At 40.3% G+C, this 25171-nt stretch overlaps 1 pseudogene across 1 annotated transcript; it reads right to left on the bottom strand.

Annotated features, from left to right (window-relative positions):
* Positions 1–1340: 1340 nt before the first annotated feature.
* On the bottom strand, positions 1341–23815 carry LOC308240211 (ubiquitin carboxyl-terminal hydrolase 10-like; annotated as a pseudogene). Its single transcript has 5 exons — positions 23757–23815; positions 3131–4464; positions 2219–2986; positions 1876–1939; positions 1341–1523 (listed from the first exon to the last, which is right to left on the bottom strand). The product of its transcript is annotated as a ubiquitin carboxyl-terminal hydrolase 10-like (transcript).
* Between the last annotated feature and the right edge of the window lie 1356 nt (positions 23816–25171).

Below are 25171 nucleotides of genomic sequence, written 5' to 3'. Positions count from 1 at the left end.
GATCAAGTGGAGGAGTGACCTCCTTTCTTACCTTGGTATCTGGCAAGACACTGAAGACAAGGGAAGCTACCCCCACCTGCAGGTGGAATATACCAGAGGGTCCAGATTTGGTTCCAACCTGTCTCAAGAAGGCCTTGTTAGCTGTGCTTAGGTTGTGGCCTGCTGTTTTCATGACCCAAAGCATAATGGGTAGCTGGGTATGGGGGTCACAGGTTCAGAGTCTATGAAGGCCTCTATTTCCAAGACAGCCCAAAGGTAGTCATTTATTTGTTGTTTTAATATTGTATAGTGTGATGCCAAGGAAAAGGGGGCAATATTTTGCATCAGAAGCATTGGACCAACTAATGGCCATCATTGGTGGTCCAGAGACTCCAGGAGGCATGAGAAGAGGTTGCTAAAGCATATTTAGTGAAGGAGTTTCTAATGGCACAAGCAAGAGTACCTCTTAATTTTAATTTGTAAATAAATTTTTACAAATTACTTTGTAAATCAACTTTGTGATTTTTATTGATGAGCAACAACTTATATACTCCTAGGTATCACTACTAGTAAACTGTACAATTAGAGACATAGCATTGTAAGAGAGCAGGCAGAAGAATTAAACAGAGCAGACTTAAGGAAAGATCAATCTTCATTATTTTGCTCATATTTCATTATGTGCACACAGAAGCATGAGTGCAATTTAAAACCTTTTAATGGCAATAAAGTTACAATCACCCATCTATGTGACTAACACCTTAACTCCAAATATTGGATCTGCAATGTGTACATAAGAAGTTTCTCATCACACAATTATTAAAATGTATTTTTCCTGTTGGGAACAGAAACTTACTTTTTGTGTTTATTTTTCTTTTAAAGAGCTATTTCTTTTCAGATAACTGGCTCATTTTATCATCTATCAAAAAACTAAAGGGTAGGGGGGAAATTGTGACAGATTAAAAATTTTACTTTTTAAGAAAAGATGAAATTCATTTTCACAAATTTAAAGTGTTGTTGCTGGTGCAGAATTTATTTTGCTAAGCAATCAGACTAGGAATCAAATGCAAGTCCCCTGTTCTTACCCAGGAATCAGCATTACTTCAGAATTATGAGTTTTTGTATGTTTTCTTAAATCAAGTGACAGTCTGTTTCAACCAAATGATTTTGACTTGGAAGTTATAAGACAACACAAATTATGCTAGGCACAAAACCCAATAAATCTCCTTTTTATTCTATTCAATTTTTTTGCAAAAGGGAGAGTTTCTCTCTAGAGACACTAAAGAGAGGAAGTCAGTGAGAGTTGGTGTTCTACAAGCAGGTGTCAGGCACCCACAGCACACAGGCTGTTACAGCAGGTCCACTCAGCAATAATGGAGAAGGTAGGCTGTGCAGTCAGCAATGGGCTTCACCAACTGGTACTGGTTAATCACCTTGTGTGTCTGGTCATCAATGCGCAGTCAGCTATTCAGACCAATCTGGAAGACAACTGCAGTGCAATGACCACCTTTCACACTGCTGCCATGATGGTAGTAGACTACGGCAAATACTCTATAGCAGTGGTTCTCAACCTTTCTAATGCCGCGACCCTTTAATACAGTTCCTCATGTTGTGGTGACCCCCAACTATAAAATTATTTTCGTTGCTACTTCATAACTGTAATTTTGCTACTGTTAATGAATCCTAATGTAAATATTTGTGTTTTCAGATGGTCTTAGGCTCTACAGCAGCGGTTCTCAACCTGTGGGTTGTAATGTAAATTGATATTTACATTACAATTCATAACAGTAGCAAAATTACAGTTATGAAGTAGCAACAAAAATAATTTTATGGTTGGGGGTCACCACAGCATGAGGAACTGTATGAAAGGGTCGCGGCATTAGAAAGGTTGAGAACCACTGCTCTATAGGTTCTGTGGCATTTAAAATTCTTATTTTTAACTCTTGGAGAAAGCAGTTCTTTACTAATTTCCAAGCCCACAAGATATTCAATTTTTGCTTTGTTTTGTTTTGTTTTGTTTTTGTTAATCCTCACCCAAGGATATTTTTCCATTGATTTTTTTAGGGAGAGTGGAAGAGAGAGGGAAAGACAGAGAGAAACACATCAATTGGTTGCCTCCTGCATGAGCCCTGACCAGGGCCCGGACAGGGGAGGAGCCTGCAACAGAGGTACATGCCCTTGACCGGAATTGAATCCTAGACTCTTTCATCCACAGGCCAATGCTCTATCCATTGAGCCAAACTGGCTAGGGTGATATTCAATATTTTTTATAAACTTCTGATATTCAAGAGTCTTCTTATAAGCAAATCATTTCAGGTGCATCAGGAGGACAGGAGGAAGTTTTTCCAGAGTTACTGTTCAACTGATCTCAACCTCTTGTGTTTTTTTGTTGTTTTTGTTTGTTTGTTTGTTTGTTTGTTTGTTTTTGCAGTATAACCTTGGAAATATTCTCTTGCTATAAAGTTTTCCAGTGCATCCTGAACTGTACATATCTTGTCAGACTGGATATCCAACTGCAGGGAAAAATAAATGGCTGCAAAGTGGCAGATTCTTTTGAACTTTGCTGGTAAATCACAGACCTGATGTGTCCACCAAAAATGCCAGTGACTGGGGTCTGAACAAAGTCCACCGGCGAGTGACTGAAGTCTTATTTCTGGGGTCCACTTGCTCCCATTGGTCCTCACGACTGTCGCCTGGTTCTTCCTGCTCTTCCTCGTTCATTGAGTGGCTTTTGTGAGTTTTTCATTATTTGGTGAGATAAGTTTCTTTAGTTTCAACATTTCCTCATGAAGTTCATTTAGAATGAAGCCTAAGTATTCCTCATCTTCTTGTCGACCCTTTTCAGACAGGCTCCATTTGATGACTGTAAGGAGTCTATACATATAGGTATAGACTATACATATATGTGGGTTCAAAGGCAACTCCAGGGCAGATATCCCTCATGATTTTATTCCCAAGTGCTTGTCTGGGTTTGGGAAATATTGGCATATTTGTAAACTCATTCCTTAGACTCTCGGTTCCAATAATTACAGGCTGTTGTTGTTCCTTGTGATTAAGCCCCTATCCCAGTGGTCAGCAAACTCATTAGTCAACAGAGCGGCAAACTGCGGCTCGCAAGCCACATGTGGCTCGCTAGCCAAAGTTTGCCGACCACTGCCTTAGCCAAACACACATCATGGATGTTGACGTACAAGGTCTTTGCATTATTGAATACAGAGGAATGAACTTCATCAGAGGGCAAGCAATCAGTGCCCATAGTGTAGCATTAATGTAGGAGAAGTTTCCTTTATTGATCAACACATGGGGTTGCAATGACACTGGCTTATGTATTAGGGCTACATTCTCCAGTAACTCTGCAACCTTTATGGCTACAGGAGCCTCTGAAACTGGAACAAGCCCTTTTATGACTTCAGCCTGCTTTTCAGAGTCCAGGGGACTCAGTTTCCACAGAAGCCACAGGCGAGGAGGAAGAGGGTTTAGAATCATGGAAAAGACTGGCCCATGACTTTGACTGATGGGAGTGGTATCCACCACAGAGCCCCGGGCATCAGCAGGAGGGGAAGCGCTCTCAGCTTTAGCTGGATCTGAGTCGTGCTTTCCACATTGTACAACTCCATCCCATTGGAGGTTGAGCCCTCACCGAGGATTCAAGTATTTGTCCATTAGCAACTCCAAGGTTTTCAGTAGTATCAGTGCCAACATAAGGGTGAACTATAGCTGTCCACAACAGGTTGTCCCTGCCAGCTTCTGCAGGGAGGCAGGACTATACAAAGTCAGGTCCCTGATGGCCCTGAGGCTATCCTGCAGTCCAAGCATTGCTGTCCAGGGCTCTGAGGAAAGACACACCAGGCACAGCATTACTAACTCTTTGGAATATTTAGGGCTGCTACAGTCCTGGGTGTCTCCAGTAAGAGTATATCACCCATCAATTCTACATGCTAGATTGGTATGCCCATTGACCCTAGGGCTTCCATGGAAATACTACCCTCGCAGCCATCTTTCAAGTAACTATAATATCCAGGTGGACATTTTTTCTTCTTTTTATGCTCCCTTTTCCAAGATCACCAGAGACACCATTATTTTCCAAAACTTCAGCCTCCACGTTGTACCTATGATCCAGAGCAAGGGCAGACCCTGGGTACTGCCAATCAATGGAGCTGTAGTTTGCTTCTTTAGCTACACTATCAGGGAGGGGTCTTTTTGGAAGTTGTGCAACTAAGAATAAATTCCATGGCCTGAGGATTCAATTTGCTTGAAATACTGTGGTTGGGAGTTCTCTACAAAGTGTCATTGAGTTCAATTACTTCATTAACACCAAACTCGGTTCTCTGATATTCTTGTCCATCAGGTAGCATGGAACTGTTACATTGTATGGAGGAAGCTCATTTGAAGAACGAGGAATCTCAAAGAACTGATTGAATTCATCAGGGCTAAAATCTCCAAATATATTGTGGGCCATGGAAGGTTTCAATGAGCCTTTCTGTTCTCCTGACTCTTCACACTGGTTCCCGCCCCACCCCCCCACAGCGGCCATTTTCTTGCCAGCACATACACTGTACTAGTAAGTAAAAATTTTAAATGAGGAAAATGTTGACACCAGAACCCAAAAAGAACTAAAAAATATTGGACTTACGTGTCATTAATATGTGAGTCAAATGAATCTCTTTGGAGGAGAATATTATCAATGCAATGTCATTCTTGCGTTTCCAGAGAAATATGTATGTATTCAAGATGGGGTCTGCAAAGATTTTGTGTGATAGCCAAGCCGTTGGGGTACCCCATAGGTAGCCTGAAAAGGGTATATTTTATCCCTTTGGAGGTAGAAACAAATTATAGCTGAAAGGCTGTTGAAATAGGCACTGAATAGAATATATTACCTAATCTATAAAAGTAAAATATTTACCTGTTGTTGATTGAATAGAATTAGTAATTTTAACAATATTGAACATTAGATATGAAAGGCTTGGATGGAAGCCAATCATTACATTTGTAGTAATCAATTATGAGGTACCCTTTATTTTTTCCAGGTTTAGGAACAAGCAAATTTGGGCTATCAGATGGAGAAGCAGTGAGAATAATAACTCCTTTATTAACTAGGTTTTATATAATAAGTTTTAATCTTAGAAGGCCCTATTTTTAACTTGCATTGAACCATATTAACTATTTTACCTAGAAGTCCAAAGGATATAATTTTATTATTCCAATTTGTGTTAAAGATTTACTTCAATTTTTATTTATTATGTTTGAACATCTATGGGGACCATGACTATAAGAAATTTAGGCAAGCCTACAATTAAAGTAGCCATTTTCCTCTATTTATTTTGTTACTTTTAAAGATTATATGGAGAACAATGTGTAAATTTAGTGGGGTTCTCCAGATAAAGGTATAAGTTGAGCGCTAATATTAAATCCATGAGATTTTGTCAATTGTTGCTTTTTACCAATTGTTAAAGTTAATTTAGAACCTAGATTGTAGAATTCACAAAAGCCAATCATATATATACATTTTACATTTCCAATGGATCAAATTATGGAACTTTCTATATATACATTTTGGATTTCCAATGGATCAAATTATGGAACTTTAAAAAATTTATTTACATATTAAATATACATATATAGTTTATTATGCATTTATATTAAAATATGATATGTATGTATAAATAACGTATTAACTTTTTCTCCCTGATGCTAGGGGATTATTTTTAAATCAATAAGTAATCTAGGGCTTACATGACATTTGCTAGATGTAGAATACTAGTATATTCAGTACATAAGGCTTCAACCTCCCTCTTCTTCCTACCTTTGGGCTTATAGCTTCCTAAAGCTACAGTTTCACCATTCCCCCTTTCTTAGGCCTTTAGGTACTTGAAGCTGTGGTCTTCCGTTTCTGTCTCTGATTTATTAGAGGGGGAAAAAGGAGGGGAAGGGGCCAGTGCCTCTAGGCAAGCTCTCCCTAAGATGGCCCCAGTCCCAAGTATAATCAATCTCTTCCCCACTTTCTTTTCTTAAGCAAGATTACAAATCTCCTGTAATGTGCTTGGGCACTTTTTAGTTGCTCCCAATTGATGTACTAAGAGTTGCCTCCTTAAAATTAAATAATAAAATTAAATTATAGCAAATTTTTTAAAAATATATCAGACAATTTGAGGTCATTATTGCTGTCCTTTATATAGACCCCAGCCTCTCTAAGGTTGACTGGGACACCCTAGAGCAGTGGTCGGCAAACTGCGGCTCACGAGCCACATGCGGCTCGCAAGCCGCAGTTTGCCGCTCTGTTGACTGATGAGTTTGTCGACCATTGCCCTAGAGAGAGAGGTCATTGGTCACAGTGAACCATAGGGGCCGCTCAGAACCACCAGGAGCTTATTAGGTAAACATACAAAGAGAGGAAAAAACTTTAACTACTTAGACATATAAGCCACTATAAAAATCTTTATAAGGGGATTTTATTTGTACATTTGAATGTACTGGCAGTCAGGGAAGAGGAAGAAAGGGAACATATGTCAAGGACCAGCCTTATCACACTGGTGCACCTATTCACCTACATGAGGTGTTCTCAGACTGTGGGTATGTTGAGGTATCAGAAAAATATGAATTTTTTAAAAATTTGCAGCACACTCATACAAGTGAAGTCACACAGTGTTTACCCTTTTGTGCCTGGCTTAACTTAGCATAATGTCCACCAGGTTTAATTTTTAGTTTCATTCCCTTATGGTTAAGGAATGGACTTTGTATAATTTTAATATTTTTTGTATTAATTGAGACTTGGACCCACATATGGTCTACTTTGGAGAATGTTTCATGTCCACCTGAGAAAAAAAATGTTCATTCTGCGTTGTTTGGTGGAGTGTTCTATATATGTAAGGACTATTTTATTTATACTGCTGTTCATGACCTCTTTTGCCTTATTGATAGCCTGTCTAATTATTTTATCAATTATATAATGTCAGGTATTTCAACTGCCAAATATTATTGTAAAAGTATATATTCTCCCTTTGATTCCATCAGCTTTTGCTTCATATATTTTGGGGCCCTGCTGTTAGGTGTGTTGATATTTATAATTGTTGTATCTTCTTTTTTTTTTTTTGGCATTGAAGAGTTAGGTTTTATTTAATATCTGTGGGGAGATTATAGGCCATGGAAATGATTGACAAAGATTGACTTGACATTAAGTAATGGATTATACAAATATTTATAGGTTCTGTTGACCCCATGGGGGATATCTTTGAAATGTGTTCTTCTTCAGCTTCCTTTGTTTTGGCATTTGTAAAAATACTTAATATGGAGATATCTTACCTAATAATAGACAAAGATGTAAATTGACCATACCTCTGCTACGCCCACAGCCAATCAGAGTGAGTATGCAAAATAGAAGGCCAAAGATGGCGGCTGCCCAGCTGCTCCAGGCGCGGAGTGGCCAGGCGGGGCAGGACGCCTGCTATGAGTGGGAGGAGGGGGGCAGCGAAGGGATCTACAGGAGCAGTGTGCCACAGTGAAGATGAAGACTGCAGACTCCGGAGTCTGCAGCAAAGATGAAGACAGCACTCTGCAGCGAAGATGGCAAACTCAGGCTGGAGTCTGCAGCAAAGATGAAGAAGGCAGACTCTGGCCTGAGCGAAAGCCTGGGCCCCAGGTGCTGGAGGAAAACCGTTGCTGGAAGCCAAGGGAAGGAAGGCCTATTGCACGAATCTCTTTGTGCAACGGGCCTCTAGTCCAGATACAAAAATCAAAATACTTGTGTTAGTCAAATGTAAAAACTATACTTAGAAAAACAGGCTTAAATACAGATTGACTGATAATACAGAAAAGTCCTTTTTTAATCCATCCAAAGAACCATTACCAACAAAAATTAAACTATAGATTTCATCAAGTATTTGTGAAATGAATAAAAGGCCATTCCCACTATAATTTCCTAATGTAATGAGTGCTGCTGTTGTTCATGTTGTCTTTCATTTTTTTTGTTTTTTTTTTAAATTTTTATTTAATTTTTTAAAATTTCTTTATTGATTAACGTGTTACATATGTGTCCTTATTTCCCCATTACCCTCCCATCCCCCCCACTCATGCCCTCACCCCCCTGTTGTCTGTGTCCATTGGTTAGGCTTATACTGTATGCATGCATACAAGTCCTTTGGTTGATCTCTCCCCCTTACCCCCATCCTCCCCTACCTTCACTCAGAGGTTTGATGGTCTGATCAATGTTTCTCTGTCTCTGGATGTATTTTTGTTCATCAGTTTATGTTGTTCATTATATACCACAAATGAGTGAGATCATGTGATATATATCTTTCTCTGACTGGCTTATTTCACTTAGCATAATGCTCTCCCGTTCCATCCATGCTGTTGCAAATCATAAGAACTTCTTTTTTACCACAGTGTGGTATTCCATTGTGTAGATGTACCATAGTTTTCTAATTCACTCATCAGCTGATGGGCACTTAGGCTTTTTCCAAATCTTAGCTATTATAAATTGTGCTGCTATGAACATAGGGGTGCATATATCCTTTATAATTGGTGTTTCTAGTTTCTTGGGATATGTTCCTAGAAGTGGAATCACTGGGTCAAATGGGAGTTCCATTTTCAGTTTTTTGAGGAAACTCCATACTGTTTTCCACAGTGGCTGCACCAGTCTGCATTCCCACCAGCAGTGCACCAGGCTTCCTTTTTCTCCGCATCCTTGCCAGCACTTGTCATTTGTTAATTTGTTGGTGATAGCAATTCTGACAGGTATGAGATGATACCTCATTGTCGTTTTGATTTGCATCTCTCAGATGATTAGTAACTTTGAGCATGTTTTCATATGCCTCTCGGGCTTCCTTCTGTCTTCTTTCAAAAAGTATCTATTTAGGTTCGTTGCCCATTTTTTGATTGGGTTGTTTATCTTCCTTTTGTTAAGTTGTATGAGTTCCCTGTAAATGTTGGAGATTAAACCCTTATCGGTGATAACATTGGCAAAAATGTTCTCCCATGCAGTGGGCTTTCTTATGTTTTGTTGATGGTTTCTTTTGCTGTGCAAAAGCTTTTTATTTTGATGTAGTCCCAATTAGCAGTATCAGTGAAGAAACTGGTTCGACATATGTATGATATTTTGCTGCCTGTGGATTCCTCTAGTATTTTTATGGTTTCCCGTCTTATGTTTAAGTCCTTTATCTATTTTGAGTTTATTTTTGTGTATGGTGTAAGTTGGTGGTCTAGTTTCATTTTTTTGCATGTATCTGTCCAATTTTCCCAACACCATTTATTAAAGAGACTGTCTTGACTCCATTGTATGTTCATGCCTCCTTTGTCAAATATTAATTGGGCATAGTGGTTTGGGTCGATATCTGGATTCTCTATTCTATTCCATTGATCTATATGTCTGTTCTTGTGCCAGTACCAGGTTGTTTTGGGAACAGTGGCTTTGTAATACAACTTGATATCTGGTATTGAGATCCCACCTACTTTGCTCTTCTTTCTCAGGATTGCTGCAGCTATTCGGGGTCTTTTTTTTTATTCCAGATGAATTTTTGGAGAGTTCTTTCTAGGTCTGTGAAATATGCCATTGGTATTTTAATGGGGAGTGCATTCAATCTATAGATTGCTTTGGGTAGTATGGGCATTTTAATGATGTTGATTCTACCAATCCATGAACACGGTATGTTCTTCCATCTGTTTACGTCTTCCTCTGTCTCTTTTTTCAGTGTCCTGAGGTTTTCCACGTATAGGTCTTTTACCTCCTTAGTTAAGTTTATTCCTAGGTATCTTAAATTTTTTGGTGCGATGGTAAATGGTATTGCTTTTTTAGTCTCTCTTTCTGTAAGTTCATTATTGGTGTATAGAAATACCATAGATTTCTTGGCATTAATTTTGTATCCTGCTACATTGCCAAATTCATTTATTAAGTCTAATAATTTTTTGATAGACTCTTTAGGGTTTTCTATTTACAGTATCATGTCATCTGTGAATAAAGACAGTTTTACTTCTTCTTTTCCAATTTGGATGCCTTTTATTTTTCTTCTTGTCTGATCATAATGGCTAGTACTTCCTATACTATGTTAAACATGAGTGATGAGAGTGGACATCCCTGTCTGGTTCCTGTTCTAAGGGGAAATGGTTTTAGTTTTTGCCCATTGAGTTTGATGTTGGCTGTGGGTGTATCATATATGGCTTTTATTATGCTGAGGTATGTTCCTTCTATTCCCACCTTGCTGAGAGTTTTTATCAAGAAAGGGTGTGGGATTTTGTCATATGCTTTTCCTGCATCAATTGATATGACTATATGATTTTTATCTCTAAATTTGTTTATGTAATGTATCACGTTTATTGATTTGCGTATATTGTACCATCCTTGCATTCCTGGGATAAATCCTACTTGGTCATGGAGTATGATCTTTCTGATGTACTGCTGGATCCGATTTGGTAGAATTTTGTTGAGGATTTTGGCATCTATGTTCATGAGGGATATTGGCCTGTAATTCTCTTTCATTGTGTTGTCTTTATCTTGTTTGGGATTGGGGTGATGGTGGCTTCATAGAAGGAGCTTGGAATTGTTCCTTCCTCTTGAATTGTTTGGAATAGTCTGAGGAGGATAGGTTTTAGTTATTCCGTGAATGTTTGGTAAAACTCTCCTGTGTAGCTGTTTGGCCCTGGGCTTTTGTTTGCTGGAAGCTTTTTGATGACTGCTTCAATTTATTCCATAGTTATCGGCCTAGTGAGATTTTTATAGTCTTCCTGATTGAGTTTTGGAAGGTTTTATTTTTCTAGGAATATATCCATTTCCTCCAGGTTGCCTAGTTTGTTACAATAGAGTTGTTCATAGTATTTTTTAAACAATCCTTTGTATTTTGGTGGGGTCTGTTGTTATTTCTCCTCTTTCATTTCTGATTTTATTTATTTGGGTCCTCTCTCTTTGCTTCTTGGTGAGCCTTGCTAGAGGTTCATCAATCTTGTTTATCCTTTCAAAGAACTATCTCTTGGTTTCATTGATCTTTTGTATTCTTTTTTTGGTCTCTATGTCATTTATTTCTGCACTGATCTTTATTATGTCTTTCCTTCTGCTCACTGTGGGCTTTTCTTGTTGCTCTCTTTGTAATTCTTTGAGTTGTAGAGTTAGATGATTTATTACCATTTTTACTTGTTTTTTGAGGTAGGCCTGTAGAGCTATAAACTTCCCTCTCAGGACTGCTTTCATTGTGTCCCATAGATTTTGGATTGTTGTGTTTTTATTGTCATTAGTTTCCAGGATGTTTTTAATTTCTTCTTTGATCTCTTTGATAACCCAATCACTGTTTAATAGCATGCTATTCAGCTTCCAAGTGTTTGAATTTTTTGGAATGTTTTTGTTGTAGATAATTTCTAATGTTATGCCATTGTGGTCTGAGAAAATGCTTGATATGATTTCAATCTTCTTGAATTTGGGGAGACGTTGCTTGTGACCCAATATGTGGTCTATTTTTGAAAATGTCCCATGTGCACTTGAGAAGACCGTATATTCTGTGACTTTGGGTTGAAATGTTCTGAAGATGTCAGTTAAGTCCATCTGATCTAGTGAGTCATTTAGGATTGCTGTTTCTTTGCTGATTTTTTGTCTAGAGGATTTATCCAGCGATGTCAGTAGTGTATTAAAGTCCCCTACTATGATTGTATTGTTGTTGATCTCTCCCTTGATATATTCCAGAAGTTTTTTTTATGTATTTGGGTGCTCCTGCATTGGGTGCATATATGTTATCAGGGTTATATCCTCTTGTTGTATCAATCCCTTTAGTATTTTGAAATGGCCTTCAGTATCTCTTGTTATGGCCTTCAATTTGAGGTCTATTTTGTCAGATACAAGTATTGCTACCCCAGATTTTTTTCATTTCCACTTGCCTGGAAGATATTTTTCCATCCCTTCACTTTCAGTCTGTGTGAGTCCCTTGTTCTGAGGTGAATTTCTTATAGGCAGCATATATATGGTTCATGTTTTTTCATCCATTCACTCACTCGATGGCTTTTTATTGGAGCATTTAGTCCATTTAGATTTAAAGTTATTATTGAATGGTACTTGTTTGTAGCCATTTTTATTTTTTGTATCTGTGTTCTTTCTTACCTTTTTATTTCTTCTTTTTACACCAGTCCCTTTAGCATTTCTTTCATTGCTGGCTTGGTAGTTATAAATTCCCTTAGCCTTTTTTTTTTTTTTTTCTGTGAAGCCCCTTATTTCCCCTTCAATTTTGAATGATAGCCTTGCTGGATAGAGTATTCTTGGATTCAGTCCCTTGCTTTGCATCACTTTGTAAATTTCCTTCCATTCTTTAATGGCCTGATATATTTCTGTTGAGAAATTATTTGATAATCTAATGGGAGCTCCCTTGTATGTAACTTTCTAACTCTCTCTTGCAGCCTTTAAGATTGTCTCTTTGTCCTGAATGATTATCATCATAATTATGATGTGTCTTGGTGTGGGCCTTTTTGGGTTCATCTTGTTTGGGACTCTCTGTGCTTGTGTGATTTTTTTCTTCCCCACATCAGGGAAATTTTCTGACATTATTTCTTCAAATAGGTTTTATAGCCCTTGTTCCTCTTCCTGTCATTCTGGTGCCCCTATTATTCGTATGTTGCTTCGTTTCATGTTTTCCCATAGCTCCCTTAGGCTCTCCTCCTGTCTTTAATTTTTTTTTCACCAATTGCAATTCAGTTTGGGTGTGCTTTGCTTCCCTGTCTTCTAATTCACTAATTTGGTCCTCCACTTCTCCTACTCTACTGTTGAAACTTTCCATGGTGTTTTTTATGGCAGCTATATCACTCTTCATTTCTTCTTGATTTTTACATGAGTTACTTATTTGTTCATCCATTTTTTCTTGATTCTTACGTAAGTTGTTGATTTTTTCTTCCATCCGGTTTATGAACTCTATGACCCTTAGTCTGAATTATTTTTATGACATATTGCATGCCTCTGTTTCACTTAGCTGCTTTTCTGGAGATTCCTCCTTTTCTTTCCTTTGGGGCTTTCTTTGTCTACCCATTTTTGGTCTCACCAACTGATCTAGATGTCGAGTCATTCAGGGGCTGCTTCTTGGGTGGCAGTGGCTCCTCGGGCTGCAGTTGCTCATCAGGCAGTCACTGAAGTGGCTGCTCCTCAGTTGGCAGGGTCTCCTCTTGTGAGTGATGTTAGCAGCAGTGGTGTCTCCTCTGGCTTGTTGGGGAGCCTGCTTGAACAGCTGCTGTTCCTTGGACGGAGGTGGGCTGCTCACGTGGCTGCTGCTCCTCAGATCAGGGCATGCTGCACACTGCTGTTGTTCCTCAGATGGGGCAGGCTGCTCGTGAGGCTGTCACTTCTCAGACAGAGGCAGGTTGCTTGCTGGGCTGGTGCTCCTCATACAAGTGTGGGCTCCTCATGCAGCTGTTGCTCCTCAGATGGTGGATGGGCTGCTTGCGTGGCTGCTACTCCTCAGGCGGGAGGGAGCTGCACATGCAGCTGCTGCTCCTCAGATGGGGGTGGGCTCTTCACCCAGCTGCTGCTCATTGGACAGGTGCAGTCTGTGTATGTCTGCTGCTCCTTGGACCAGTGTGGGCTGCACAGGACTGCTGCTCCTCGGATGTGGGCGGTCTGCTCATGTGGCTACTGCTCCTTGGTCTGGGGCAGGCTGCTCAGGCAGCTGCTGCTCCTCGAATTGGGTTGGGCTGCTTGTGGCACTGCTGTTCCTCATACAGGAGTGGGCTTCTCACACATCTGCTGCTACTTGGATGGGGGCAGGCTGCTCGTGCAGCTGCTGCTCCTCGGACAGGAGAAGGTTGCTTGCACAGCTGCTGCTCCTCAGACAGATTCAGGGTGCAGGATGTGCGGGGCTGCCACTCCTCAATTGTGGGTGGGCTGCTCTTGCAGCTGCTGCTCCTTGGATGGGGCAGGCTGCTCGAGTTGTTGCTGCTCTTTGGATGGGGGAGTGGGCCACTTATTCAGCTGCTGCTCCTTTGACAGGGACAGGCCACGTGAGGCTGCTGCTCTTTGTCCTGGGGCAGGCTGCTCATGGGGCTGCTGATCCTTGGACAGGAGTGGGCTGCTCATGTATCTGCTGCTTGTGTGGTTGCAGTGCCCTGGGCTAAAGTGTTGGGCCAGTCAGAGGGGAGCGCTCTTTGGAACTCACAGGAGCCTGCACCCGGGGTGGCTGGATACTCATTGACCATGGGACCACAGCTGAGTTAGCAGGACCCTGGCAAGGGTGGCTGTAGAATCCCAGGTGTTATCTGAGGGCTCCCTGGGTGGAGGTGAGGCTGGGCTCCCAGTCACAGCAGCTCTCCCCTTCAAAAAGGCAAGGCCTCTGAGGAAGAGCCGGCCTCCCAGTACTGTTTGCAATGGTAGCAGAAGCTGCCTAGTTAGGCGAGCCTGGTTAGCCTCCCCCAGAAGGTCCTCCGGGATCTAACTGTGCCTTACTCACATACACACACACACACACACACACACACACACCCCACATGACCACACACTCCTCTTTTGCTCCCTCACTCACTCACACTCTCTCCCTCACTGCCGCTTTCTTCCTGCCACTGTAATTGCTTCTGGGGTGTAATTGACCGGTTCGTGGATTGAGTTTCCTCTCCAGGTGCCACAGAGCGAGCAAGAGGCTTGGCTCTGCTCAAGGCTACAAAGTTTCAATTATAAAAGATAAATCAATCCCAGATCCCAGGGCCTCTGCTTGGGTCACTGGGGGGCGTGGCCGGCCTGCAAACCACCACAGGCCCCTCACCTAGGCCACCCAACACCCCAAGGGAAACCCCACCCTGATCCGGGACACCCTTCAGGGCAAACCAGCTGGCCCCCAATGGTGCACCAGGCCTCTATCCTATATAATCCTATCAAAGTAAAGAATAATATGCAAATTGACTGTCACTCCAACACACAAGATGGCTGCCCCCCTGTGGTCAAAGATGATGGCCCCCATGTGGACACAAGATGGCTGCCACAAGATTGCCAGCAGGGGAGGGCAGTTGGGAGAGACCAGTTCTGCAAGGGAAGGCAGTTGGGAAGGACCAGGCCTGCAAGGGAGGGCAGTTGGGGGTGACCGGGCCTGCAGGGGAGGGCAGTTAGGGGAAAACAGGCTAGCAGGGGAGCTGTTAGGCATCAATCAGGCTGGCAAGGGAGTGGTTGAGGGGTGATCAGGCTGGCAGGCAGAAGCGGTTAGGGGCAATCAGGAAGGCAGGCAAGCAGTTGGGAGCCAGCAGTCCTGGGTTGTGAGAGGGATGTCCGACTGCCTGTTTAGGACTGATCCTACCTGGATTGGGCCTAAATGGGAAGTCGGACATCCCTCAAGGGGTCCCAGATTGGAGAGGGTGCAGGCTGGGCTGAGGGACACCCTCCCCGTGCACAAATTTCGTGCACTGGGCCTCTAGTATATATATATGGGTGTTTTCTACTATATATATATATATATATATATATATATATATATATATATATATATATATATATATGGGTTATATATATATATATGGGAAAACACCACAGAACCAATAGATAAACAAACAAACAAAAAAATACAAACACCAAACACCTAGCAAAGAGGGTGGTGGCAGAATCTGCAGAGGCTAAGCTTATATACAGAAAATAAGGTTAAGAATTGGATGAATATGGGGAGGTCCTCAGTTCAGTGTGGAGAAAGTAGAAAGGAGATGGGTGGATAAGAAGAAAGAGAATGAGAAGAAAATAATAATAATAATAATAAATTTACAAAAAAAATTGATTTCAAAAATGGTATAAAAAATAAAAAAATAGCAAATAAAAATAAAATAAAATAGAGTGATGGAAAAATAATGCAAAAGGAAATAGAAAATAAAGCAACAAACAAAAACAGGGAAACAAAGAAAAAAGAAAAAAAAAAGAGATAAAATAATAATAAAAAAATAAAAATGAAAAAGTGAAGTGTCATTTCTTTGGCTGGCTTAAGATCCCAATCTTCTGTACCATCATTATGCCAGTCCCTTTGGACTCTCAGGGACTATTTTGATTTTTTTTCAAATCCTTTGTGGGATCTGGGTGTGGTTGTATTGGTTGCCTAGAAACTGGAGGGAGGGGCTATCTCTTCATGACAAAATGGCTGCCCAGGTCCTGGGCTCAGGTATGACTCAGCACCAGACTCGCTGCCACTTCTCCTGGAACCCCTCCTATCCCCAGACTCCAAGAGTCCGCACCTTCTCCCTCACCTCAGCCATGGGTAAGTGTCTGTATCTGAAAGGTCCAATGAGCTAGGATCAGTGAAGAAAGGTTCAGGCCACAGAGAGGGGAAAGACTGTGCCTCTGTGAGCTCCTCTCCAGCTGGTGCTGCGTGGTCTGGGCAGAAGGCAGGAAATAGGTACAGATCTATACTGGAGTAAAGAAATTACATCAGATAGTAACTCAAAACACTCATATTTCCACAGGAAATAATAAAGACCAGAGCGGAAATAAATGACATAGAGACCAAAGAAACAATGCAAAAGATCAATGAAACCAAGAGCTGGTTCTTTGAAAGCATAAACAAGATTGATGAACCTCTAGCCAGGCTCACCAAAAAGCAAAGAGAGGACCCACATAAACAAAATCAGAAATGAAAGAGGTGAGATAACAATAGATCCCACAGAAATAGAAAGAATCATAAAAGAATACTATGAACAACTCTACTCCAACAAACTGGTCAACCTAGAAAAAATGGACATATTTCTAGAAAAATACGACCTTCCAAAACTCAACCAGGAGGAATCAAAAAATCTGAATAGGCCAATAATTATGGAGGAAATTGAAACAGTAATAAAAAAACTTCCAACAAAAGCCTGGGACCAAGCTTCACAGGGGAGTTTTATCAAACATTCAAAGAAAAAATAAAACCTATCTTCCTCAGACTTCCAAAAAATTCAAAAGATAGGAGTACTTCCAAGCTTTTTCTACAAAGCCAGCATCACCCTAATCCCCAAACCAGATAAAGACAATACAAAGAAAGAGAATTACAGGCCAATATCCCTCATGAACATAGACGCCAAAATTCTCGACAAAATTCTAGCAAATCAAATCCAGCATTACATTAGAAAGATCATACACCATGACCAAGTGGAATTTATTCCAGGGATGCAAGGATGGTAAAATATCCGCAAATCAATAAACGTGATACACCACATAAAGAAACTGAGAAATAAAAACCATATAATCATATCCATTGATGCACAAAAAGCTTTTAAAAAATCCAACACCCTTTCTTGATAAAAACTCTCAGCAGGTGGAAATAAAAGGATCATACCTCAACATAATGAAACGATATATGACAAACCCACAGCCAACATCATACTCAATGGGCAAAAACTAAAACCATTTCCACTAAGAAGAGGAAAAAGACGACAGGGTTGCCCACATTCACCACTCCTGTTCTACATAGTACTAGAAGTACTAGCCATTGTGATCAGACAAGAAGAAGAAATAAAAGGCATCCAAATTGGAAAAGAAGAAGTAAAACTGTCCTTATTCACAGATGACATGATACTGTACATAGAAAACCCCAAACACTTCATAAAAAAACCACTAGACTTAATAAATGAATTCAGCAATGTAGCAGGATACAAAATTAACACCCAGAATCTATGGCTTTTCTATACACCAATAATGACCTCACAGAGATAGAAATTTAAAAAGCAATCCCATTTATCACTGCAACAAAAAAATTAAGAAACCTAGTAATAATCTTAACCAAGGAGATAAAGGACCTGTACTCAGAAAATTTCAGGACACTGAAAAAAGAGATAAAGACATGAACAAATGGAAGAATATACCATGTTCATGGATTAGTAGAATCAACATCATTAAAATGTCCATACTACCCAAAGCAATCTATGATTACTGGAGCTATAAGCTAAACTATTCTAGAGCTAAGGCTCATTTGAGTTCCTATTAGTCAAGATGAAGAGACATTATTGACTACACAGAACATTCATTATAGACCTTAGAAGGAGTATTATGCCTCAGTAGTGAGGCTAAATTAGTCCTAGTATAAAGGCTGTACAAGAACCAGCACAGCAAAGTTATACAACAAGCAGAGAAAGAATCAAGGTAACTGCAAGTAACTAATATGCTTGCTATATGCTTAATATATTAAAATTTTAAGGAAAAATATAAACAAAATGAGAAAACAGAAATTTATATAAAGGAAAAATATTTAGATGTGAAAATACAATACTGGAAATTACTATGTTACTGAATGAGGTTAATAGCAAGTTAGACACTGTAGAAAAACAGATCCATAAACTTAGATAGCTAGCAATAGAAATTATCCAATAAAAATCACATTGATAAAAGACTTATAAAGCAAGACATCATCAATGAAACATGACACAATATCAATCATTCTAATGGACACATGATTCTATTGCCAGAAGTGTTGGGGTAGAAATATATTTGAAGAAATAACAGTTAAAATTTTTCCAAAGTTTTGAGAATTAGAAACTCACAAATCTACTAAGCTCAATGAAAGGCTTCTAAAAAGTTTAAACATAAAAAAAATCAGTCAAAGGTATATCATATTCAAATTGTTGAAAACCAATGCTAAATTGAAAATCTTATCATTATCCAGAGAAAATAAGCAGGTTTCCTACAGAGGGCAATGAACATATAGTGCTTCTTTTCAGAAACTATGCAAGACATAAAACAATAGAATCCCACCTTTAAAATTCTATGAAGGAAAAAAGGATAGTCTAAAATTCTACATACAGAGAAAATATATTTCAAAAGTGAAATAAAAACAAAAGTGAAGAAAATTTAGCCTCAGTAAACTGGCACTATAAAATATGCTAAAGGAAGTTTTTCATGCAGAAGGAAAATGATCCTATCTAATAAAAGAGTAATATGCAAATTAACCATCACTCTGCTACACCCACTAGCCACGCCCACTAGCCACGCCCACCAGCCAATCAGGAGCGAATATGCAAATAAACCCAACCAAGATGGCTATGGCTACAGAGAGCAGGAGGGAGGCTTGGGTTTCCCCGGCAATGCAGGAAGCCAAGCTTTCCACCTGCCCTTGCTGGCCTAGGCCTCCACTCAAGGCTACAAAGTTTCAATGATAGAAGATACATAAACCCAAACAGAAATGGTGGCAGCCATGGAGCTGGAAAGAGCAGGAGGCTAGGGTTGCCCCCGGTGATGGAGGAAGCCAAGCTTTCCGCACACCCTGGCCGGCCCAGGCCTCGCTTAAGGCTACAAAGTTTCAATTATAGAAGATACATAAATCCCAAAAGAAATGGCTGCCACCACGGAGCAAGCAAAGGCTTGGCTCCACTCCAGGCTACAAAGTTTCAATTGTAGAAGATAAATAAACCCCAGATACCAGGGCCTCTGCTTGGGTCACCAGGGGCGTGGCCAGCCTGCAAACCACCACAGGCCCCTCACCCAGGCCACCCCATGCCCCAAGGGAACCCCCACCCTGATCCGGGACACCCTTCAGGGCAAACCAGCTGGCCCCCACCCGTGCACCAGGCCTCTATCCTATCTAATAAAAGAGTAATATGCAGATTGACCATCACTCCAACACACAAGATGGCTGCCCCCATGTGGTCAAAGATCCTGCCCCCATGTGGACACAAGATGGCCAGCACAAGATGGCCAGCAGGGGAGGGCAGTTAGGAGGGACCAGGCCTGCAAGGGAGGGCAGTTGGGGGTGATCAAGCCTGCAGGGGAGGGAAGTTAGGGGTGACCAAGCCAGCAGAGGAGGGAAGTTGGTGGCAACCAGGTCTGCAGGGAAAAGCAGTTGGGAGGGACCCAGGCCTGCAGGGGAGAGCAGTTGCGGGGGGGACCAGGCCTGTAGGAGAGGGCAGTTAGGGGTGACTAGGCCTGCAGGGAACAGCAGTTGGGGGGGACCCAGGCCTGCAGGGGAGAGCAGTTGGGGGGGACAAAGCCTGCAGGGGAGGGTAGTTAGGGGTGACCAGGCCTGCAGGGGAGGGCAGTTAGGGGAAATCAGGATGGCAGGGGAGCAGTTAGGCATCAATCAGACTGGCAGGGGAGTGGTTAGGGGGTGATCAGGCTGGCAGGCAGAAGCGGTTAGGGGCAATCAGGAAGGCAGGCAGGCGAGCAGTTGGGAGCCAGCAGTCTTGATTGTGAGAGGGATGTCCGACTGCCCGTTTAAGGGCAGTCGGACATCCCTCAAGGGGTACCAGATTGGAAAGGGTGCAGGCTGGGCTGAGGGACACCTCCCCCCCGTGCACGAATTTTGTGCACCGGGCCTCTAGTATTGAATAAAGTACATATATACAAAAGGAAATCAAAAGCATAAGAAATTAGTATGTGATTAAAAAAGAAAGGCATTTATTTCTTATTTTTAACTTCTTTAAGAGATAATTGTATAAAAATAATAACACATTGTAAAGTTTAAAACATATATAGAAATAAAATATATGACAGCAATAACACTTTAGTACAAAGGTAGGAAGGGAGCAAATGGAAGCCTACTTTTGAAAGATTCTTAAATTTGACATAAACTAATGTAGTATTATGTGAAGCTAGACAATGGTAAGATAAAGGTGTATACTGTAAACATAGAGCAATGACTAAAAGAGGCAGTTAGTTAATAAGCCAATTGTGGAGACAAATAGAATCCTAAATAAATAGTTATTCCAAAAGAAGGCTGAAAATAGAAAAGGGAGTAAAGAAGAGATTAATCAAAAGGAAAGTTGGAAGACTTACACTAATTCCAATATTTGCTAAAAGTTACATTAATGATACTGATATAAGGATAAGAAGATAAATAAATGGAATAGACTACAGAGTCCAAAAATAAATAGTTATATCTATGGTCTATTTTCCACAAATTTGCCAAAATAAATCAATAGAAAAAGGAAAGTCTTTTTAATAAATGGTGCTGAAATAATTGGCTATCCACATGGAAATAAAGTAACTTTGAAAATTACATAACACCATATGCTAAAGTTATCTCAAAATGTATCACAGACCTTAATGTAAAAATTCAAATTATAAAACTTCTGGAAGAAAATATTATTAGAGCAGCAAAAGTTTTCTAATAAAAAACACAAAATATATAAAATCTGAAAGATAAATTTATAAATTGAATCTCATCAAAACTGAAAAGTCTGTTTTTCATAAAACACCTATAATATTAAAAAGATAATCCCCCAAACTATTCAAAATATTTCTACCTTTCAAAGAACCTGTATCCAGTGCCGGGGTTCTTGTTCTGGCATTAAGAAGGGTTCAGCAATCTGGAGAAAAGCTGTGTGTAACTTAAGAAAGAGTCCAGAGACGAAATATAATTTTCAAAGTCATTGAGGGTCAGAGGAGCCTAGCTAAAGGAGCTAAGTCCTCCTTGTCTCACTACCCCTTGCTTTTTATTAACACAAATTGTCCTAAGGCAAGGTGTAGATATACACTTCAAAGGGTAGGGTTTTGTCTACAGAGTCCATTGCCAGATTGTGGAATAGCCTACGGCTGTTCAGGAGTTTGGCCAGTAGGAGGCAATAACATGTAGATTAAGATGTCCTGAGCTGTCTGGCAGCAAACAATCAATTTAATGCATCCTTTTCAGGTTTGGGGAAATGCCTTTAGCCATTCCAGCAGGCGATAACATATGTGACTCAGCCCTTGTTGAGTCCCCTAGTTCCATCAACCTTTTGATGAAACTCTTGCAATTATGACATGCTGGAATTGGTTTCCAGCAATCCAGTATATATAAAGAATTCTGAAAACTCAATAATAAGAAGAAAAAATCATGGTAAAAGCTAAAAAAAAAAAGAGAGAAAAAAAGAAGAATGGCAATGCCAAGAGTTGAAGTATGTGAAGCAAATGGAACTTTTATGCATTGATGCTGGGATCCTAAAATGATACAACCACTTTGAAAACAGTTTGACAACTACTTAAAAGTTAAATGAATGCTATACATCTCCACAATTACAATCTTAGGGAATTTACCCAAAAGCAATGAATTAAATATTCACACAAAGACCTGAACATGAATTATGGAATCTTGATTCATCCTAGCCAAAAACTGTGAACTAGTCAAGTATTTATCAACCGGTGAATAGATAGGCAAATTGTGATCAAGACAAAAATGAAATACTACTGAGAAAAAAAAGAATGACTAAAGTATAAAATAATATGAATGGATATCAAAAACATTATGCTAAGGAAAAGGAAGCAGGCAAAAATTAACATATACTAGTATCTTATGATTCCATTTTATATACAATATTAAAAATGTCCAAATTTAATCAAGTCACAGAAACAAGAGCAGTGATTATTTGGGTGGGAGTTAGAGAAGAGTATTGACTGGGAAGGGGTACAAGGGAATCGTCTGAGATAATGGAAATACTTTATATCATGCTCATTGGATGTTGGCACACAGATATATATAAAAGTGCCTCAAACTGTAATCTTAAAATGGGTGCAAAATATTGTAAGTACTTACTCGATAATGTTGATTTTGTAAAAGATTAAAAAACAACAACAACATCAGTATTTCATTGTTCTTTGAGATATTGTGACTTTTCCCATTAATGAGAACTTCAGGAGTCTTAAGTCTCTGATTTAAACTAGGCTCTCCCACTGTCTTAGTCTGTTCATGCTGCTATAACAAATACCACAGACTAGGTAGTTTATAAACAACAGAAATTTATCTCTCTTGAGCCAGGAAGCTACAAGTCTGAGATCAGGATGCCAGCATAATTAGGTGTCAGGCTTCTTCTGTTGCTACATAGTAGAAGGGGCTAGGGAGCTCTGTGGGATCTCTTATAAGAAGTACAAATTGATAGTTACAGATTCATCATAGGGATATAAAGTTCAGCATATGGAATACAGTCAATAATATTGTAATAACTATGTATGGTGTCAGATGGGTACTAGATTTATTGGGTTGATCACTTTGTAAATTGTACATTAACTGTAATTGAAAACTAAAAATGTATTTTTAAAAAGTTCTTTTGGGAGAACCGAGATGGCTGTGTAGGTAAACACTGGTACTCACTGCCTCCCACAATCACATCAAAATTGCAACTAAAATACAAAAGAACCATAATTCAAAACTGCCTGAAATTTGGCTGAATGGAAGTCCAACAACTGAAGAAATAAAGAAAAAAGTACATAGAGACTGATAGGAGAGGCAGAGGCATGAAACGGGCTGGTCAAACACCCATGTGTGGCTTTTTTTTTTAACTGGTTGGATATCTTTTCTGCAAAGGCCTCCTGTGAGAAGCAAGGGCCCCAGCCCCACAGCAGAGCCCTAGCCCAGGGCTTCAGAGCTGGGAAAAGAAGTCAGCATAACTTCGGGCTATAAAAACCAGTAGGAATTGTGGCTGATTGACAGGGAGGCTGCTGGAGACCCAACTAGTTCCTCTTAAAAAGCTGGTGCATGAACTTACTTGGACTTGCTCCCTCTAGGCTCCAGTACTGGGCAGTTTCTTTAGGGGATCCAGGTACATACACATCATAATTAAAATGCCAAGTGTATTCTCTGGCATAGGAGCAGGAACACGAGGGCAGCTTTCTCCCAGATGGCGTTGCTCACAGGGTTGATTGTTTCTGTGCTGGGTCCTCCCCAATTGCAGAGCTTCCTGAAAACCATATCTGAGTTTCCATTGGCATGGCTCACACTATTCGCTCGACCCTGGAGTTTCCCTGAGACCCCGCCCCATCCAATTTGCAGCTCCACCCAAGTCGTTTACAGTGGACTTTCCATATGAATGGTCTGTTCTGGCACAGGCTTCAGACTTTCCTAAAATCTTTTAAACAAGCAGCAGCTGGGGTCAGCATGCCCCATACCTATCAATAAGAAGCCCAATACCTGACACTAGCACCAGCCTACCTTGCTTCACAGTTTGGCTTCACCTGAGCACTTCCTAGTCCAGCACAATTAGCAGCCATTTACTGATAGCTCTGTAGTTCCTGCCTAGTGGCCTCTGGCAGTGGCTGATGTTGCACCTCCCAGGAAGCCTCAGAGACAGTGAACCCGGTGGACAGCTTCAGACCATACCATATTACAACCCTACACATTGGCAAATGACACACTCAAGGGACAAACTCAGTGAGCATCAAAGCCCCACAAAAGCAAGTCCTGATCCACAGGGGTGTCTCCTGCACAGCAGCTCTTTCGCTGTAGTAGCAGTTGGTCCTCACAGCCAATTTTCCTGGAGGTCAATTCTTCACAGTGACACCAACAGCAATCAGGGCTCAACTACAACAAGACTGTGCACATAGCCCACACAGGGGTGCACCTAGAGTGCCCAGCTCAGGTGACTGGGGAGGCTGAGCCACAGGGCCCTACGGGATACCTACTACACAAGGCCACTCTACGAATTCCAGGATACAATAGCAGCTCTAGCTAATACATAGAAAGAAACACAGGGAAGCAGCCAAAATGTGGAGACAAAGAAACATGTCACAAATGAAAGAAGAAATCTCAAAAAAAAAAAAAAGAACTAAATGAAATGTAAGTAAGCAAACTACTAGATACAGGGTTCAAAACAATGGTTATAAAGTTGCTCAAGTATCTTAATGAGAGCTTCAAGGGAGTTAGTGAGACTTTCAAGGATCTTAGTGAGAATGTCAAAGACACGAAAAAGGAACAGTCTGAAATTAAGCACACACTAACTGAAATAAAGAATAATTTACAGAGATTCAACAGTAGAGTAGAGGATTCTGATAATCAAATCAATGATGTGGAATATGAGGAAGCAAAAAAAAAAAAAAACACCCAACCAGAAGAGCAAAAAGAAAACAGAATCCAAAAATATGAAGATAGTGTAAGGAGCCTCTGGCACAACTTCAAACATACCAACATTTGCATTATGGGGTGACAGAAGGAGAAGAGAGAGAGCAAGATATTGAAAACCTATTTGAAGAAATAATGACAAAAAAGTTCCCCTCATTGGTGAAAGAAATAGACTTACAAGTCCAGAAAGTGCAGAGAGTCCCAAACAAGAGGAACCCAGAGATGCCCACACCAAGACACATCATAATTAAAATGTCAAGTGTTAAAGACAAAGAGAGAATCTTAAAAGCAGCAAGAGATAAACAGTTACCTACAAGGAAGCACCCATACCCAAACTTTCAACAGAAACTTTGCAGGCCAGAAGTGAGTGGCAAGAAATATTAAAAGTGATGAATACCAGGAACCTACAACCAAGATTACTCTACCCAGCAAAGCTATCATTTAGAATTGAAGGTCAGTTAAAGAGCTTCACAGAGAAGAAAAGGCTAAAGGAGCTCATCACCACCAAA

This window comes from Plecotus auritus, assembly GCF_963455305.1.
Source record: "Plecotus auritus genome assembly, chromosome: X".
Taxonomy (NCBI): Eukaryota; Metazoa; Chordata; class Mammalia; order Chiroptera; family Vespertilionidae; genus Plecotus; species Plecotus auritus.
The sequence above is the reverse complement of the archived record's forward strand: the minus strand, read 5'-3'. Positions and strand labels throughout refer to the sequence as shown.